Source organism: Scylla paramamosain, chromosome 7, assembly GCF_035594125.1.
Source record: "Scylla paramamosain isolate STU-SP2022 chromosome 7, ASM3559412v1, whole genome shotgun sequence".
NCBI lineage: Eukaryota > Metazoa > Arthropoda > Malacostraca > Decapoda > Portunidae > Scylla > Scylla paramamosain.
In genome coordinates this window covers 29,037,066-29,055,539 of record NC_087157.1, presented here as the reverse complement: position 1 = coordinate 29,055,539, position 18,474 = coordinate 29,037,066, and the positions used below count along the sequence as shown (strand labels likewise).

Below are 18,474 nucleotides of genomic sequence, written 5' to 3'. Positions count from 1 at the left end.
CCAAGGTAGAACAAGAAATAACGGGTTCAAGCTTGAAAAATTTAGGTTTAGGAAGGAGATAGGAAAAAATTGGTTCTCAAATAGAGTGGTAGATGAGTGGAACGGACTCAGTAATCATGTAGTTAGTGCCAGGACACTAGAGAGCTTTAAGAGAAGATTAGACAAGTTTATGGATGGGGATAACAGATGGAAATAGGTAGGAGTGTTTCATACAGGGACTGCCACGTGTAAGCCTGGTCGCTTCTTGCAGCTTCCCTTATTTCTTATGTTCTTATGTTCTTATGTTCTCTCTCTCTCTCTCTCTCTCTCTCTCTCTCTCTCTCTCTCTCTCTCTCTCTCTCTCTCTCTCTCTCTCGAATAATAACCAATCCTGTCCTCTATTCTTTCACCTTCATATACCAGTCACCTGATCAGCAGTTACAGTTTCAAATAAGCTATTTTACCAGTCTGTGCTTCGTTAATCTCTATATTCCCCTCGTTCTGAGCTCCATGGATCTTTTGTCATCACGACCCAATTTGATGTTACATACTATCTTCATGAACCTGTACGTCCATTGATTTTTTTTTTTTTTTTTTGTGGGGGCCTTTTTTGTGTGGGGGACTGACATCTCAACAGGACTTTTCGTTTTTTTTTTTTTTTTTTGCCCTTGGCCAGTGACTTTCTTATCTTACTTAAAAAAAAAAAAATATGTTGTATCTTTCTCCCACTGGTATGAAAACCACACACATACACACACACACACACACAATTAATACATTTCACTTGGTGTTTATACATCTGTCTGCGATGTGACGACCCAGTGAACAAGAGTTTGCGATCCAGCACAGTGCCCCGTCCCGTACTTTGAAGAACCCCGCTGTACTGTAGAGACACTCAGACAACAGACCGCCGATTCAAACAGTACACAAGGGAAGCTGCAATAAGTCAGAGGGCCTACGTGGCAGTCGCTTTTGATATTAACATAGCTACATTATCATTCCCCTTCCTCGTTGTCTTTTTATTTCCCAATCCAGGTATCAGCTCCCCCCCCCCCCCCCCCCCCCCCCTCTCTCTCTCTCTCTCTCTCTCTCTCTCTCTCTCTCTCTCTCTCTCTCTCTCTCTCTCTCTCTCTCTCTCTCTCTCTGATATTGACAACCTATCTACGTACTAACCAAGGAAGGTATAAGAGGATCCTTGGTACTAATTCACCTCGCCTGAATGTAAGCCTTTGCTCCTCCTTATCCTCTCTCCCTCGTTCTAATACTCAACACATCCCTTCTCTTCGTATCCTCTTTACTTTTATCTCCTTCCCTTACCCTTCACATTCCCCCATCCAGCTTTTCTGCATGACCTTCTCTTCCATCCTTCCTTTCCTCTCTTTATTTCTTCCCTTTTCCCCCTTTCTTTATCTTCTTGTCTTCCTCCCTTCCTTCCTCTTTTTCTAATCCCTTCCTCTTTCTCCTCTTCTTTTCTCTCCTCTCGTTTCCCTGTTTAACGATCTAGAGGAAAGGGAGTTGAGAAGGAATTAATTGACTGACTGACTGATTGATTGATTGATTGATGTTTTTGGAGACGCAGTAACGAATTCTCGGTGTAACGTGACGTCAGAATAGTTAACTACTCAGTCAGTCAGTCATTCAGTCGATCATTCATTCATTAATTCAGTCAGTCAGTCAGTCAGTCAGTCAGTCAAGTTACCGTCCTCTCCATTTTCCCACTTTCATAATAAGCTCATAATTTCAACTAGGTTTTCCATTTTTTTCTCCTCTCTTCCTTATTGATGGCATTTCATATTCTTTCGTTCTTCTCGATCATCACACCTCCTTTCTTACTCTTTGGATCTGTACTGTGTTTTCTACGTCTTCATCTTTTCATTTATTTATTTATTTGTTGTCTCCATTTTTCTCTTTCTCTAATTCCTCAACTTTAATTTTTTTTCTTTCGATCTTCACACTCCAATTTAGAATCTGAATTTCCGTGTTCCGTCTCTGTTTCCTTCCTTCCCTCCCAGCTTTCCTGTCTTTTATCAATCACTTTTCTCTTCTTCCCTCTTCACCTCCACACTTTCTCACCAGTATTTCAAAAGTCTATTATGTTTCTCCCTTCCATCCCGTTTTCCCTCTCTTTTCCCTCTCCTTTGGTAATCTCTTCCTCCTCTCTTTCGTGTTTCCTCTCCTTCCCTCCCTCTCTTCTTGTAATTTCTTCTTCCCCCTCTTTCGTTTTCCTCTCGTTTCTCCATCCTTTAGTAATCTCTTCTTCCACACTTTTGTTTTCCCTCTCCTTATTCTCTCTTCTGGTAATCTTTTCATCCAGTCTTTTGTTTTCCTTCTCCTTTCCCTCTCCTGTGTAATCTCTTCTTCCGCTCTTTCATTTTCCCTTCTTCCCCTCCTCCTTTCCTTCAGATCTCTCTTTCTCTCCAGAATTTTTTTTTTAGTATCCCCTTTTTCATTTCATATTTACCTCCGTTTTCTCTCCTTTTCATTCCATATTTACCTCCGTTTTCTCTTTCGGGTATTAGCATTCTTGTCTCCTTCAAGGACTGATTGACAGCTTATCGGCCCCTGCTTTACGATCCCTTGCCCGCCCCTTGTATCTCCCTCGTGCCCCTCTCGTCTCTGTCTTCCCCTTTTATCATGTTATCAGTGCTTATCTTTATTCCCCTTCATTATTCACGCTTCCCTCCCTCGTAGTGTTTCAGCGTGATCACCTCGTATCTGTCCTCCTTCCCTACCTCCTTCTTCCTTGCACCTTTCCTCTATTCCGTTACTTTCTCTTCATAATAGTTCCCTTGCAGCTGCTCCTGTAAGAACACAAATTAAGGGAAGCTACAAAAAGCCATTAGATTCACTACACGTGGCAGGATCTCTATAAAACATGCCTATTTATGTTTTATCTATGACATCCATCTCTTCCTCATGTACGTTATATATTTATCCATATATTTCTTAACATTCTTGTATATTTGTTTATCTGTAGCAAATAATCTAGTCAGCCATAGAAACATCCCATTTTCTCTCATATTCAGGGTACACTAAAACTTACGCGCTTCTCAGAACCAGTAATGTAAACACAAGTCACCGCTCCAAGCACTCCGTTTTCTCTTATATGTTTTCAGCCTCCCGTTCTCTTTCTACTGCACAGATTTTTCGTCTTTCATCTCTTCTTCCTCATTTTTTATACATACACATTCTGTGCACGCTTTTCGACACATACGTTACACGTCTTTTCTATACATCATATTACTCCTTTCTTCACACAGACATACACACACACATTCACTCTCTTTGTTCATATCTTTATGTAAATCATTTTTTTATGTTCAGTATTTTTTGTGTACATGTTCATGTTTTTGTTAAATAAAGTAGAGAGAGTTTAACCAGTCTAACAAGTGGCTATAAATACAACCTTAGCTGGTGAACAAAAAGAGTTAAGAGATTAAAGGACTTGCAACTGCTGACGGTTACCTGTCGGTTTTCTCTTCTCTATCTCTGGCGAGTTAAGAGATTAAAGGACTTGCAACTGCTGACGGTTACCTGTCGGTTTTCTCTTCTCACATTCCTGGCGGCTTCCACCTAGATCACTAGATATCTATATATTTCTTAACATTCTTGTCTCCCTTACATCTTACGAGTAACTTCTTCACACTATTCCTATTTCTTCCTTGTCTTTCTTACTCTTCTTTCCTTCCCCTTTCTCTTCCCTTCCCCTTTCTTCCCTTACATCTCTGCCTTTTTTCCTTGTATATATATGTTTTTTTTTTTTTATCACTGTCTCTCTTCCCTGCGTGCCTTTCTTTCTTTTCCTTATTTCCCTTCCCTCTCTATTCTCTCTTCCATCTTCCTCTCTCTTCCTTACGCTATTCCCTTTCCTCTTTTTCACTTTTTCCCCTCTCTTCCTTATACCCTTTCCAGTCTCTTTCTTAAACGCTACTCTCTCCTTTGCCTTCTTCCCATTCCTTCCTTGCACTGTTCTTACTCCTTCCCCGTCTCTTTCATACACCTCTTCATTCCCCGGCGTGTTCCCTATCTCCTCTCCTTCCTCTTTCCTGCAGCACTCTCTCTCTTACACTCTCTCTTCCCCTTGCAATACCCTTCCCTCCTCTCTCTTGCGTCATACATTATTTAAAACGGCCAAATTAAGCTGGTGTATTCCTTCGGGCTTTGAGTTATAATGATCACGTCTGTGTGTTTTTTTGTTTCCCTCCTTCCTTCTTTCCATCCATCTACCCTTCCTTTCTTCCATCTACCCTTTTTTTCCTTTCCTTTTTTCCTTAATCCTTTCGTTCATTTTTTTTTTCATACTTCGGTTCGTCCATCCATTTTTCCTGTCTTTTTTCCTTCGTTCATTTTTTTTCTTTACTTTCTCTGTCAGGTTCTTTTTTTTCTTTTTCTGTCTCTATTCTTTCCTTTATTTCCGTTTTCCCTTGCTTCGTCCCTCTTTTCATCCCTCCTTTCCTTACTATCCCTTCCTTCCTTTCTCCCTCTCTCCCTTCCTCCGTTTCTCCCTCCCTCCTTCTCTCTCTTCCTTCCTTCCTTCCTTCCTTTCTTCATTTTTCCTTCCTTCTCTCCACCTTCCCTTCCTATCCTTCCTGCTGTAATATATTGAATATTTAATGCGCTTTGCTCGCCATATATAATTATTATGAGTGCATATTTAAAATAACTTCTCATTTCAACTTTTATTTCAGCGTCTCGTAGTATGGGGAAGGGAAAAGAATGAATTTTCCTCCCAACTTTCGTATGAATGATTGGACATATGGTGGGGAAAAAGATACAGATTCTCCCGGAACTTTCATTTTTATTTGAAGTTGCTTTGTCTTGAAGTGGTAAAAAGAGAGAGAGAGAGAGAAAAAAAAAAGAGGTTAATTCACACCTTAACTTTTGCTTGATGGAGTTAGTGAATAGTGAAAGGGAGGGGGAAAAAATAATATAAGCCTTCTGTTCACTGGATTCGCTGTGTGATGAAGGGGAAAGAAATGGACTGTCTTTTCCTCTTTTCCTCTACACTTTTCATTTGAGGAGTCGCTACACTGTGGAGGGAGAAAGTTTTCCCTTGACTTTATCTGAAGTATTCGTGGTTTGGTAAAATGAAGGAATGTTCTGTTTTTGTTGAGTTTTGCCCGAGTGATTGGCTGTATGGTGAAGGAAAGAAAGAAAACGAAAATCCTCAACTTGTGACTGAAGGACCTGCACTCTGGTTTTCGTATAGATAGATAGACTGACGGCAAACAAGCAAATTAAATACACTAATACAATCATGAAGTGGTCGAAACATGAATACAGTGACAAATTAAAACACACACTGTAAAAGAAGAACGAGAGTGGACGAAATAAACTCAGATAAAATGGCCAGAACAGTCAGGTAGAAGAACATGCAAAGACAAAAGAAAAAAAAAAGTGCTGAAAGACAACTTGTATATGATAGTAAATGCCTTGGTGTCTGTTTAATAATTCAGTGCCCATCAATCAGTCTCCCCCATCTCCTTCTGAACTTGGAACCTCCTTTTATGGCTAACTTTAAATTTTTTTCAGAAGTGTCATGTTAAGTTGTATTAATCTTCTGTCTGTTTTTTTTATTCTATTTATTTATTTATTTTTTACGAATACTGATACTCCATCCCTGCTTCCTTTCTCCCTGCTGTAATTAATTGTACGCTTAACATAGACACTCGTGATTATTGTAAATACTGCTTTTGCGACAACTTTTTTTTTCTATTCTCTTTTCTTAAATCTCGGTTCTCTTTCGCCAGGGAAGCGGAGAGAAGCACAGCGGCCTGAATCACACTCAGCCTGGCCACTCAAGTCTGTGATAGATACCAAAATGTTCAGCTCGGTTCGTCCTCCTGCTTGTAAGTACTTGCCTTCTGCTGTGTGTGTGTGTGTGTGTGTGTGTGTCCGTCCGTCCATTCCCACGTCCATCCCTCCATCCCCCCCGTCTGTCCATCTATCCATCCATTTATTCTTCCATTCATCTACCCACCTATCCATCCATCCGTCCACCCATTCATCCATCCATCCATCCATCCAGCTATCCACCCACCCACCCACCCATCCATCCATCCATCCATCCTGGCACAACTCCTCCATCTTCGTCCTGCCTCACGCGGTGCATTTAATCCCTCGTCACTTCACACATGATAATTACATAGTGGCAGCAAGTTGCGTCAGTGAGCAGCGCGATAGTAAGATATACCTCCAAGTCGCGGGTTGGCTGAGAAAGTGATTAATTCTCATGCACATTAACTTCTCCAGCGAGGGGTGTGGGTGGGGAGGGGTTGTTCTCGCTGGGGGTGGCGGCCAGATAACTCAGAGAGGCCCAAAGGATAGCCGTGGTGGTCTTAGATATAAAGCCTGGCTGGGTCTTAATTAAAGGTACGTCCTGTATTCAAAAACTTTCTACTCTCTCACCACGACCATTTTCAAAGGCCATAGAGATAATTGGCCTGGTTTTCACGAGTGTTTCTCCTGTTAATAGTGTAGAAAAGTTGTTGATATATCATAAAACCATGAAAAAAAAACATATTTAAAACTCGTGTAGCTTCAACTAGAGCCTTTCGAATGTACTAGTGAAGGTGCTGCGCGGAAATGGTTCAGAATATGATAACTTTAATTCAGGCTGCTGGGGAGTGGCTGGGTTATGGTGGCCTTAAAGAATAATGCAAAGTCAAGTAAGAAAAACTATAATTATTTCAGAAAATTTAGGCCATAATAATTTATTCCCTTGGTGAGGTAACGTTCGGTGTGATATGCATCCTTGAGTCTTGAGTCACGTAACGACCTTGTTGCCACGGAGATACGCTGAATCTTGCTAGGAGAAAGTGACACCTCCATGGACGTTTCTCGTTTACTCTTACAAATTATTGTATATGTATTACTAGTCTAGGATAAATCATATCATAGGTTGATAATTATGGTTCGAGAAAATCATACATTGATAATTATGGTTGGAGGAAATAGTAGTGTTTTATTAGAACTGTAAGCTGCATCCTTAAATTATATTAAAGGGCTTAGAATACGCACAACACTTTAAAGAAAAAGGGAGAAAGAAGGTAGGAAGGAAGGAAGGAAGGAAGGAAGGGAGGAAGAAATAACAAGAAAAATGGAATTGCAACCTCGACTACACAAGTTATATATATCTGTGCACGTACTGCATTGTCGCCTAAACTCTCCGATACTTCCCTTGAAAAGATAAACAGGTAATCCCAGGAATCCGAGGCCAAACTGAACTGTTCATTGATATGCCCTTGAACCTTCCACGAGAATGCTAATGTGATGCTGTTTTTGCCTCTAAGTTTGAATGAAAAGTTTCGTGGCGCTGTGTTGGCGTTCAGTTTTAAATGCAAAGTTTGACTGAGTTTATCTGAGTGGAGACAGATAGCGCGTTTTGCTGAGGGAAATAAAATGAAGTCCAGTACAGTCGCTTCATATCCGCTGCGGAAGGTTTTGTGTGTGTTTTCACTGCCTGTTTGGTTTGCATGCGTTTCTCATTGCTTGTTTGGTTCGTATGTGTTTTTTATTGTTTTTTTTTTGTTTTGTGTGTTTTTCATTTCTTTTTGGTTTGCATGTGTGTTTTTCATTTTCTGTTTGTTTTGCACGTGTGTTTTTCATTGTCTGTTTGGTTTGCATGTGTGTTTTTCACTGCTTATTTGGTTTGCATGTGTGTTTTTCATTGCCTGTTTGGCTTGTGTTTTTCATTGTTTTTTTTTTTTAGTTTCTAGGTATTTTTTCATTGCTTGGTTTGTATGTTTTTCAATGCCTGTCAGGTTTGTATGTGTGTTTTTCGTTGCGGTTTTTTGGTTTGTATTTTTTTTTTTTTTAGCAGGAGGGGCACCAGCCAAGGATAAAAAAAAAAACCCACTGTGGTGCTGGTCCCCAAGCAGAGTCAAAAGCGGTAAAATATTACAGGATAAGTGTCTTGAAACCTCCTTCTTGAAAGAGTTAAGTCATAGGAAGGTGGAAATACAGAAGCAGGCAGGGAGTTCCAGAGTTTACCAGAGGAAGGGATGAATGACTGAGAATACTGGTTAAAAGTCTTGCATTAGAGAGGTGTGTTTTTCAATGCCTGTGTGGTTTTTGTGTTTTTCATTGCTTTTTTGAATTGCAGTGCGTGTTTTACATTGCCTTTTTTGTTTTGTGTGTAGCATTTCAGGTCACTATACACGGCTCGGTGAAAAGAGAGAGAGAGAGAGAGAGAGAGAGAGAGAGAGAGAGAGAGAGAGAGAGAGAGAGAGAGAGAGAGAGAGAGAGAGAGAGAGAGAGGGGGGGGGGTGTTAAAAAATATCTAAATAATCCCTTTATAAGCCAGAAAGCCTCGCCTGGCCAGCCTGATTCAAGCCACAACCTGCCTTGTGATCCCGATGCCTCTTTGTGTCAGGTTACGTGGTCTTTATGCAAGTTTGCGAGGTAAAAGTTGCCGATGAGGATACTGTTGCAGACTATGAAGGAAAAATTAATTTGTGCACATTTTTCTCACCCTGGTAAGTGTGTGTGTATGTGTGTGTGTGTGTGTGTGTGTGTGTGTGTGTGTGTGTGTGTGTTTGTGTGTGTGTGTGTGTTTCTTACCTTATTGTATTGTTACAGGATTGAGGTAAACTTATTGTCGTCTTTTTATTAATGTTTTATCATCATTTGCCTCAAAGTGTGTGTGTGTGTGTGTGTGTGTGTGTGTGTGTGTGTGTGTGTGTGTGTGTGTGTGTGTGTGTGTGTGTGTGTGTGTTTGTGTGTGAGTGTGTGTGTGTGTGTGTGTGTGTGCTCTACATTTATTTTTTTTCGTACGTGTGGATGTATAGAATAGATCTATGTACGTACGTAAGCTACAATGCCGGCGCCTTGCATCAACTAGGGCAGAGGAGGCTGAGAGGGTTACTTATGTACGGCAAAAGGAATATTTTTTAATTTACTTGCCTTTTCCTTTTGTCGCTGTCGTTATCAGTGAGTGTTGTGATTTGAAGCACGTACTTGCAGTGTGTTTGCCTCCAATTTGTTTTCTTCAGTCTAAATTCATCAGTAATTGTTCTTATCATTATATAAGAACATAAAAAAAAAAATAAGGGAAGATGCAAGAAGCCATCAGGCTTACACGTGGCAACCATTATGTCTAGACTATCCAGTAATTACTCCTCTTTGATCAGACACTGGTGGACTTAACTGTATAGCCTCGAACTCTCAGAATGTCTTGCTGCCACTAAAGACCAGCTTGATAACCCTCAGGAGAACTTCCATCGTGTGATCACCGGGTTTATTAATTGTGTTGCAGTGACGCGTGGCTGCGATATTACCGAGAACAACATTACTTGCAGCTGGTTCAAGAGATTCTCGGCCTTACAAATTTCATGGAGACTCGGCACTGTACTTTTTTGCATGGGTTTCATATCTGACTTAGCGTAGCGGCGTGTTCGTCTGTGCCATCTTGATAATGAAAGGCACAGCAGTACGGCGTGAGAGTCTTCCACTGCCAAAAAGAGGAGTCCTGAAGCTACAAGTACTTCGCTCCTGAAGGGAATCTAATGCCTAGAGTGGAATTCTTTATCATTGTATAGTGAAATCTGGAGTAATGGAACATGGAACGATGTGTGTGTGTGTGTGTGTGTGTGTGTGTGTGTGGTAAGGTTAGCATCACACAAGGAACGAGCCAGTGATGCCAGTTTAGCGGATTTTCCTCCACATCTATCAGTGATCAATGTCAGTCTGACGAAAAAAAAAAAGAAAAAAAATCAATCAATCAATCAATAAATAAAAACTTACGAAATCACGAAAGTAACAAGCGAAATTTGAAGTCCAGTCTAGAGGGGAAACTTTTAAAACTTTCATCTATAATCTGGCGAATGTTTAGATCAATCTAGCTGATCCTGAATGAAATCTGTAGGAGGCGTCACTGGAAAGGATAAACACTCGCGGCCTTCAGTGTGTTGCGCCACTCATCAGCACTGCGTGAGTGAGTCTAGCTGGCGTGTCACTTGCTGAGTGTTGTTATCGCAGGGCGGAATGATAATTGTTAATGAGGGAACCTAATTAATCCGCCCCGTGCTGCGTGAAGGGGAGGACGACACAAGCAGCACTTGTTTTTGTTGCTGCTGTTATTTTTGACGGTGTTTTGGTGTTGATGCCATTGCGCAGCTACTCAACCACCCACCCACACACACACACACACACACACACACACACACACACACACACACACACACACACACACACACACACACACACACACACACACCTACCTGAATCTAACCTCAGCTTTTCGCACGTTTGTTTTCTTTGCTTTTAATTTTTACTAGATTCTCTCTCTCTCTCTCTCTCTCTCTCTCTCTCTCTCTCTCTCTCTCTCTCTCTCTCTCTCTCTCTCTCTCTCTCTCTCTCTCTCTCTCTCTCTCTCTCAAATTTCATGATCATTAAGGCGGGTGATTACTTTCCAGTTGATCGTTTAAATATAACAAGCAGACCACAGAGTCCCAGCATGGTTGGTAAAGATTGGCGTCAAACAAAGCCAAACATTGTTCTTCTCTTAGTCGGTTGTTAACGCTTGGAACTCTTTACTTCCTATTGTCATCACCAGCATAACAGTTGCAGCTTTTGAAAAATAACTTTTTGAACTCCAGTCCACAACTTTGGTACTGTATGTTGCCACAGCAACTGCAATAAAAATTCATTCCTTTTTTTCCCTGTAAAATGTCGCTTTACTGAAATTGTTGCTAGTTGTTTAAATCCAGATAAAAAAAAATAAATAAAACAATAGAGGTAGTTTTTGTCCTATGATTTTTTTCATGCAATTGTTCCACACCACATGGTGTTTTTTCCTTTCCTGCCGCAATGAACGGGAGTACAAAGGCCCAAAAAATACCTTGAGGTCTGACGGTCGCCATGGTTCAGACGTCTGAGTCGTTGTCTTCAGTTCTCAGTGGTCAATAGTTCGATCCTCGACTCCGGCAAAAGCCTCTCATGGCTTGAAATTTATTCCGCCTTGAGATAAATTTGTCATTGTGTGTAGTACCCACGGTGGCATTACACTGCCAGCCTGGTGTGGAGGAAATGATGGGTGGAGGAGCCATCGCCCGTGTCATCCTTATCCTCTCGCCATGTGTGGAGAGTTATTGTGCCTAATCTTGGCAGTACTGGCAATACATGTGTTTAAGAAGTAGTTAGTTTCCATTACGGACTGAAATAAGCTCTTTAAAAGCACAACGTGTTTAGCTATAAATTTCTTTTGTCTTTGTCTATTGTGTGGCTCATTTCGTATTTTTGTAATTAAATTTCATAAGTATTCGTCAGGTTTTAGGCTTAATTTTTTTTATTAATATCTGTATCTTTAATGCTGCTTTATTATTTTGCTGCATGTAGTGGCTTATTGGTTTTTAATTCCGCTTTTAGTAACGTTTTTGGTGTTGGAAATGTTCAAATGAACATTTCACCTTTATTGAGTTTTATACGTGAAAGAATTCATTATTTATTTTTCATATCCTAATTCATAACCTAATTCTAAAATGTTTGTGGTTATCTTTGAGTTTCTGAGTGTGCGTGTACTTTCGACGTCTTATTGCTTGTTTTGTTTGTATTTGTGTCCTTCACTGCTTTCTTGGCTTTATCATTTTTTTTTCTTTACAAGAATTACGTTTCAGTGAGTTTATTTATAACAGCTGCGGTCAATAACTCTAATCTAACCTAATCTCTAATTTCATCTCATCTAATCTAAATCTATGCTGGGTAGTGCGGGGCCCACAAACAACATTATAGAGACGAACGAATCTGCTACTGTTTTCCTTTGTACTCCCTTATGTTCTGTATTCCTTTTCCTCCTCTTCCTCTTCCTCTTCTTCCTCGTATAATAGAAGATATATTTATTTATTTATTTATTTATTTATTTTTGTACGTGTGTATTGATGATATCTATTTATGTTGGTTGATGGGATGATTACCTGCTCCGGCTTTCGTGACTGGTCGAATAAGTTATGCGTGTTTAATTTTCTTGGTTGCTTGGTTGATTAATGGTCGATGGTGGGTAGACTTCATTGCAAGATTAGTAATTATTGGTGGTTGACTGGCTGTGTGGTTGACTGGCTGTTTGGTTGGCTGGCTGTGTGGTTGACTGGCTGTGTGGTTGACTGGCTGTGTGGTTGACTGGCTGTGTGGTTGACTGACTGATGGAGTTAATTAGTCATATGGGTGTGTAATGGACTAATATTTTTTTTTTATCGTTCAATGACGGCTAAATTTCTCTCTCTCTCTCTCTCTCTCTCTCTCTCTCTCTCTCTCTCTCTCTCTCTCTCTCTCTCTCTCTCTCTCTCTCTCTCTCTCTCTCTCTCTCTCATGAAAAGTTTATTTTTAGCGTTTATTTTTCTCTCGTAATGGAGTCGGAAAAAGGAGAGGGGAAAAAGTTTAGGTGTATGAAAACCCGGCAGCCAAGTTACCGGCTTAAAAATAGTGCTTAATTATCAGGGGAAGAACCATTTTTGTAGAGAAAGGGAAGGGAAGGGGGGAGAGAGAGAGAGAGAGAGAGAGAGAGAGAGAGAGAGAGAGAGAGAGAGAGAGAGAGAGAGAGAGAGAGAGAGAGAGGTGGAGCTTCAGAAAGGTTAGGAAGGATAAATGGAGGGGACATGATGGAGAGGGAGGGATAGAGGAGAGAATAGGAGGGGAGAAGGAAAGGGAGGAGAGATGAAGAGTGGAGAGAGGTTAGAAGGAGTATGGAGTGGATAGGAGGTGGGAAGGAAAGGGGTGGAGGGTGGTGGATACTGAGAGGGTAGAAAAGTATAGGGGAAGGACGGGAGGAGTAAGAGGGAGGGAGGGAGGGAGGGAGAAAGGTAGGAGGGACGGTGGAGGGAAGGATAGGGGAAGGGAGGGAGGGAGAAAGAGTGAGTGCCGGAGGAGAATTATTGCCACTGGAAATTCTCTCTCTCTCTCTCTCTCTCTCTCTCTCTCTCTCTCTCTCTCTCTCTCTCTCTCTCTCTCTCTCTCTCTGTCTCCCATGTTTCTTCATCCCATTCTTTCCTTCTGTTTCTCTGACTTCTTCCTTTACTCCAGTTATATTGCCAAGAATTTCTCTCTCTCTCTCTCTCTCTCTCTCTCTCTCTCTCTCTCTCTCTCTCTCTCTCTCTCTCTCTCTCTCTCTCTCTCTCGAGCACCATTAGCACCTAAAAGACAAAAGTTTATCACAAAACCAGAAATGCTGAGTACTATAACACTAATTGACTGGAATATTAATGAGTACCGAAATAAAAGGCTACCATTGCCACTCTGATAGCCTTGTTTTTATTCCCACGCTTACTGAACAAATGTACGGTAAGAACAGCCAAGAGCATTAACATTTTAACTGCCACACAAACTGCTCTCTTAATCACGTACGTACAGGTTTTCTAGGGTGTTTTTTTGCCCCGCAGTCTCTGTTGTCCCTGGCTGTATTAATCTCCTGTTCATTCTTTTATGTTTTTCTCTTTGTCCATGTAAGGATTTTTTATTTTTTTTTACAGTGCTGCGGATGTTACTAAAAGAATATTGAAAGGAATAGTGAATAGTGAAATGGTGAAAGGGACAGTGGCATGTTTTTTTTTTTTTCTTGAATTTTATTGTTTATTTATTTTTTTTGTTTTGTTTCTAGTGAGTATTTTCTTCAAGGGTTTTTTTTTTCTTTTTTTTTTATAGTTTTTGAAGCCTTTATTTTCTAACAAGCCCTTTTTTTTTTTTTTTTCTATAAGTGGCCTATTTACGTTTTTTTTTTAGATATATCTAGTTGACCTTTATCGAGCCTTTTTTTTCCAGCGGTTCTTGTCAATAATCTAGCTTGCTTGTTTTTTTTTTTTTTTTTTTATCTAGCTGACGTTTTAATTTGAGTCATTTTCTGGCGAGCTTTATTTTCTCAGTCTTTTTTTTTTTTTTTTTTTTAGCTGGTCCTTTTCTGTCTATCAGGCTTTATTTTCAGTACTTATTTTTGTCCATGGGTCTTCTCTCTCGTGCATAAAATAGGACAAAAAGAAAATAAATAAAAAGTTAATAACTGGGGATGCAGCACAGGTGGAGCCGCTGGTCAGGGAGGGGAGACTGATGGTGACTGGCCGGTTGTCGTTATTATTTGTGGTGGAAAGCATAGGTGGAGTTAGTGTACCGGAAAATAGACGAGGAAATTAGTAATATGATGGTCATGCGCACGGGAATATACACACACACACACACACACACACACACACACACAGACACACAGACACACAGACACAGACACACGGAAGCAGAAGGGAAGAATAAATAAGGAAATGAAAAGGAGGGAAAGAGGAGGGAGAGAACATTCTAAAATACACTGAACATTATTATATGCACATGGGAGCGATGAAAAAAGAAAAATGTGAGAGAAAAAGAACAGAGGAAGAACATTAAATTAGATTCATGCAAAATGCTAATCCACTTACACGAAACATACACACACACACAAACACACACACACACACACACACACCCCTGTAGTGAACTAAATGTAGCAAGAAAGAAAATAGAAAAATAAGAAAAAATAAGAAAATAAGAAAAAAATAAGAAAAGGAAAAAAAAATGGAAGTGAATGAAAGAAAGGATAATTCAAGGCAAGAGTGATGTTAATAAACTGAGTAGAGATTAAAACAGGGAAAATAAACATTCTCGCATTAAGATTAAAAGAGGATAATTAAAATATATGAAGTAGATTTAACAGTTCCTTGTATGCGAGAGAGAGAGAGAGAGAGAGAGAGAGAGAGAGAGAGAGAGAGAGAGAGAGAGAGAGAGAGAGAGAGAGAGAGAGAGAGAGAGAGAGAGGGGTATGAAAAACATCCAGACCAGCATGTACTCTCGGGAGGAAAAAAATAGCGGTAAAAAAACAGCAGTGAAATGTTGGTAGTTGGGTGTTTCTGCCTCCACTCGCCTAGAAAGAGATTCCGCGCAATGAATTAGTATTATGTAGATGAATTTAATGATTTAATACTGTTCAGTTTGTGTGTGTGTGTGTGTGTGTGTGTGTGTGTGTGTGTGTGTGTGTGTTAATACTTGAAAAACTCGACTTGCTACAGAAAAATTAGATAAAAAGTGCCCGTTTTTTTTTTTTCTCTCCATATTTGCCAGTAGAGTGTGGAAATTTGCATTGTATCACGGAGCTGCCTTGTGTAGTCCATGTGTTCTTGTAGTCTCCTTATTTTCCTCTTTTTACGAGAGTTATTCTGTCTCGGACTTAGGAAAGAGAGAGTATTAGACAGCAGTACATTACCCATTATTCTGGCCCGTATTCTGGAACACTTCCGCGCCGCACCTCCACTATTTCAAAAGGCTCTAATTAAAGTTAACACGGGATTTTTAAGAATATTTTTACAGTTGTAGTGACAGATTAACATTATTTCTACATTATTAACAGGAGAAACACTCTTGAGAACCTCGGATAATCATCTCTGTGGCCTTGGAAAATAGTCATGGTGAGAGAGCAAAGCCATTCTGAATACATGCCTCTGTCCTGTGTGTTGTTTATAGAGCCTCGTATGCCGGGAAGGGGCGCACCGCTGCGTGATAGATGCTACGCAGAAGAGGAGCGGACGCAACATTTACCAGATAGGAGTTATTGCATATACTGTACTGTTATGGGGGATGGATGGGATGAATGTTCGATTCCCGGAGCAGCTTACATCAAAAGGCAGAAAACATACTACCACACTATCCTGACCTGACCTCTCATAGTTTCCCCCCCTCCTCCTCCTCCTCCTCCACCCCCTCACCCGCCCCACTCACTGACCAAACATCATGACATTAGTGGACTTGCGTGAGGTGACTCAAGTCTTGCCTAACGTGCTGTAGTATTCATAACACAGACGTAATGATATTAGTGATAATGACACCAGGGAGGAGGAGCAAAGAAAGGAGGAGAAAATGCAAAACAAAAACGAAGAACAATAAAACAAGAAAAAAAAAACTACAGCAACAACCGGAACACCAAGAACAACAAGCACAACAACACCTCCACCCGCAACATGCAACAACAATAATAACTAACACACGAAGGATGATGACAGCAACAATCACTGAGATATGAACAGAATAACATCAACATTCACCCCTGGCGGACTTGGAGGTCATTGTGTCTTGTTTTGCTTTTCATCTCAACCTTCCCGCCTCTCGTATAAGGTCATAGGTCATTAGGGGCAAAGGTCGTGTCGGCTGCGCTTGTCAGATGAAGGTCAGTGTATGATTCGTGGCGTGTTTCTGTCTTAATGGCTGGTATTGTAACGTAACATTTAATTTATAATGGAGACATGCACTGTGTCTTGTATTATCATGAATAGTGTACTGGTATTTACGCTCCTGCTGGATGAACTGTTGCGAGAGAATGGTGTGTTTGTTGTCTCGTGACTTAATTAATAATGTAGGCGTGCACTGTGCCTTGTAATACCATGAATAGTGTACGGGTAGTTAGGTTTATAGGAGTGGCAAGAGGATGTGTGGTAATTGAAGCTGTGGCCTTGCGTACGTCAACACTGCACCAAGTATTTATTACAGAGAAGAGGTGAAGGTCTTACTATACGGTGAGGTGTCTCAGTTGCGTGACTAAGAGCTAAGGAGTGGGATGAATTAAGTGTTCATGATTTCGGCTTCGTATGTAGAAAAAGACGTATGATATTTAGGTATACGAGAAGATACATCGGCAGACAGACTGATTGATAAGTAAATAGATAGGTAGATAGACAAAATAGACGAACAGGCAAATAAACAAATAGATATATAGAAAGACAAACAGATATATAGTTAAATACCTAAATATTCGCGTAATATCCGTGGCATGGACGTGAAATTTACCCCACAACAAACACTCTTATTGTTTATGACTTAGTGGCTCTGTCTGTGCTTGTGTCGCGGCTGGAAGGTGGCAGGTATCATGGAGTAGAGAGTCGCGGCATTTTCCTGACGGGAGAGGCAGAGCTTTCCCGTCGCCCTCGCTGGAACTACATGGCTGTTTTTGCGGGGCCTTAACTCAGTGACATAATGGAGGAATGTTTGATGAAGACTGTCACAAATAAAGGAAGAATGTTTGGCCAATACTGGGTCACTCTGCTACAAGAGGAAGATCAACACACAAGCGAAAGAACCTACAGATTGATAACCTGGAGCACTATGGAAGTTACCAGTGCATTTAGAAACAGAAGCCTTTATATTGATGGCCAAACCTATATATTGATAACCGAAGCAACTTATTGATTAACTAAATAATCTGCTTATTGATCACAAACACTAGACTGCAGTGGAAGTTACCAGCTTACTTAGAAACGGAGTGAAATACAAGGTGGAATATTTTGTCCGTGCTTCAGAGAGAGAGAGAGAGAGAGAGAGAGAGAGAGAGAGAGAGAGAGAGAGAGAGAGAGAGAGCGAGCGAGCGAGCGAGCGAGCGAGAGAGCGTTGCACTGGCTGACGTCCAAGCGGTAATGTTTTCAGCCCATCATCATCATTACTATTGCTATTACTAGTGCTATTCCTCATCCTTTCTCTCTCTCTCTCTCTCTCTCTCTCTCTCTCTCTCTGGGTGTGTGTGTGCGCGCGCGTGTGTGTGTCTAGTCTAAAATCATCTCTGACCTTTGAAAATCGTCCAGGGGGGAAAAGAAAGCGCTTTAAAACACAGGCGAAGATGTTGGACGGTAAAAGAAGTGAGTGAAAGAAATAGAGGAAGTGTATATGAGGAACTGTATCAAGGTGACCAGTTACGAAACCATAAAGATAAAAGATATATCGTAAAAACTGATTGGTGAAAAGAAGGCTGGTATTCAAGAACGCTTTCCTCTCTCGTCACGATTATTTTCCAAGGCCACAGAGATGATTAGCTGAGTTTGTCCTGTTAATGATGTAGAAATTTTTTGTTATATTTATCATAAGAACCTTAAAAAACATCCTTAAAAACCCGTGTAAGCTTTAACTACTACAGTGTTTTGAAAGGAGTAGAGAGGCGGCGCAAAACTGTACCAGAATATGGCCCGAAGACGTGTCTGGAGGTGAAGGGAAGAGTTATCAGGGTCAGCTCATCAATGGCTCGGGGAGGATACGCCCAATAGAGGACCTGTCAGGAGGGACGTGAGGTGAAAGTCAGGATCCAAGAAAAGTCAAAGTTGAGAAAATTCGGAAACAGTGAAGGAAAATGAAGGAAAACAGAGTAAAGTTTTTCAGGAGAGAATTTTAAGACATCCATCCTTACTTCCTAAACGTTTTCAATGATACGCTCACTCTATACACGACCGCCTCTTGAGGGTCCCCATAGTTCCTTCTATGTTGCTTCACTCGCGGTAAGATGGCGCTGTACAGATTAGACACATGATGTTCCTCTCATCTATAGGCGGGCGTGATAAGTGAGTGATCAGTGTGCTGTGTGTGTGTGTGTGTGTGTGTGTGTGTGTGTGTGTGTGTGTGTGTGTAGTCATTCCACGTGCAATATCCGGTACAATTGAGTTCTGCGTTTCCACATCATGAGGCTGAATAAATGACATGAAGCTTGTATTGCGCTGAGTGACGCGGCCGATTCAC

General features: G+C 40.8%; 1 long non-coding RNA gene across 3 annotated transcripts in view; it reads left to right on the top strand.

Moving 5' to 3' along the window:
* The window catches only part of LOC135102299 (uncharacterized), a 285,859-nt gene that overhangs the window by 17,724 nt on the left and 249,661 nt on the right, over positions 1 to 18,474 (top strand). For all 3 annotated transcript variants that reach the window (XR_010269613.1, XR_010269612.1, XR_010269614.1), the window contains exon 2: positions 5,730 to 5,828. This is a non-coding gene — a long non-coding RNA (uncharacterized LOC135102299). The remainder of the gene's footprint in view (positions 1 to 5,729; positions 5,829 to 18,474) is intronic.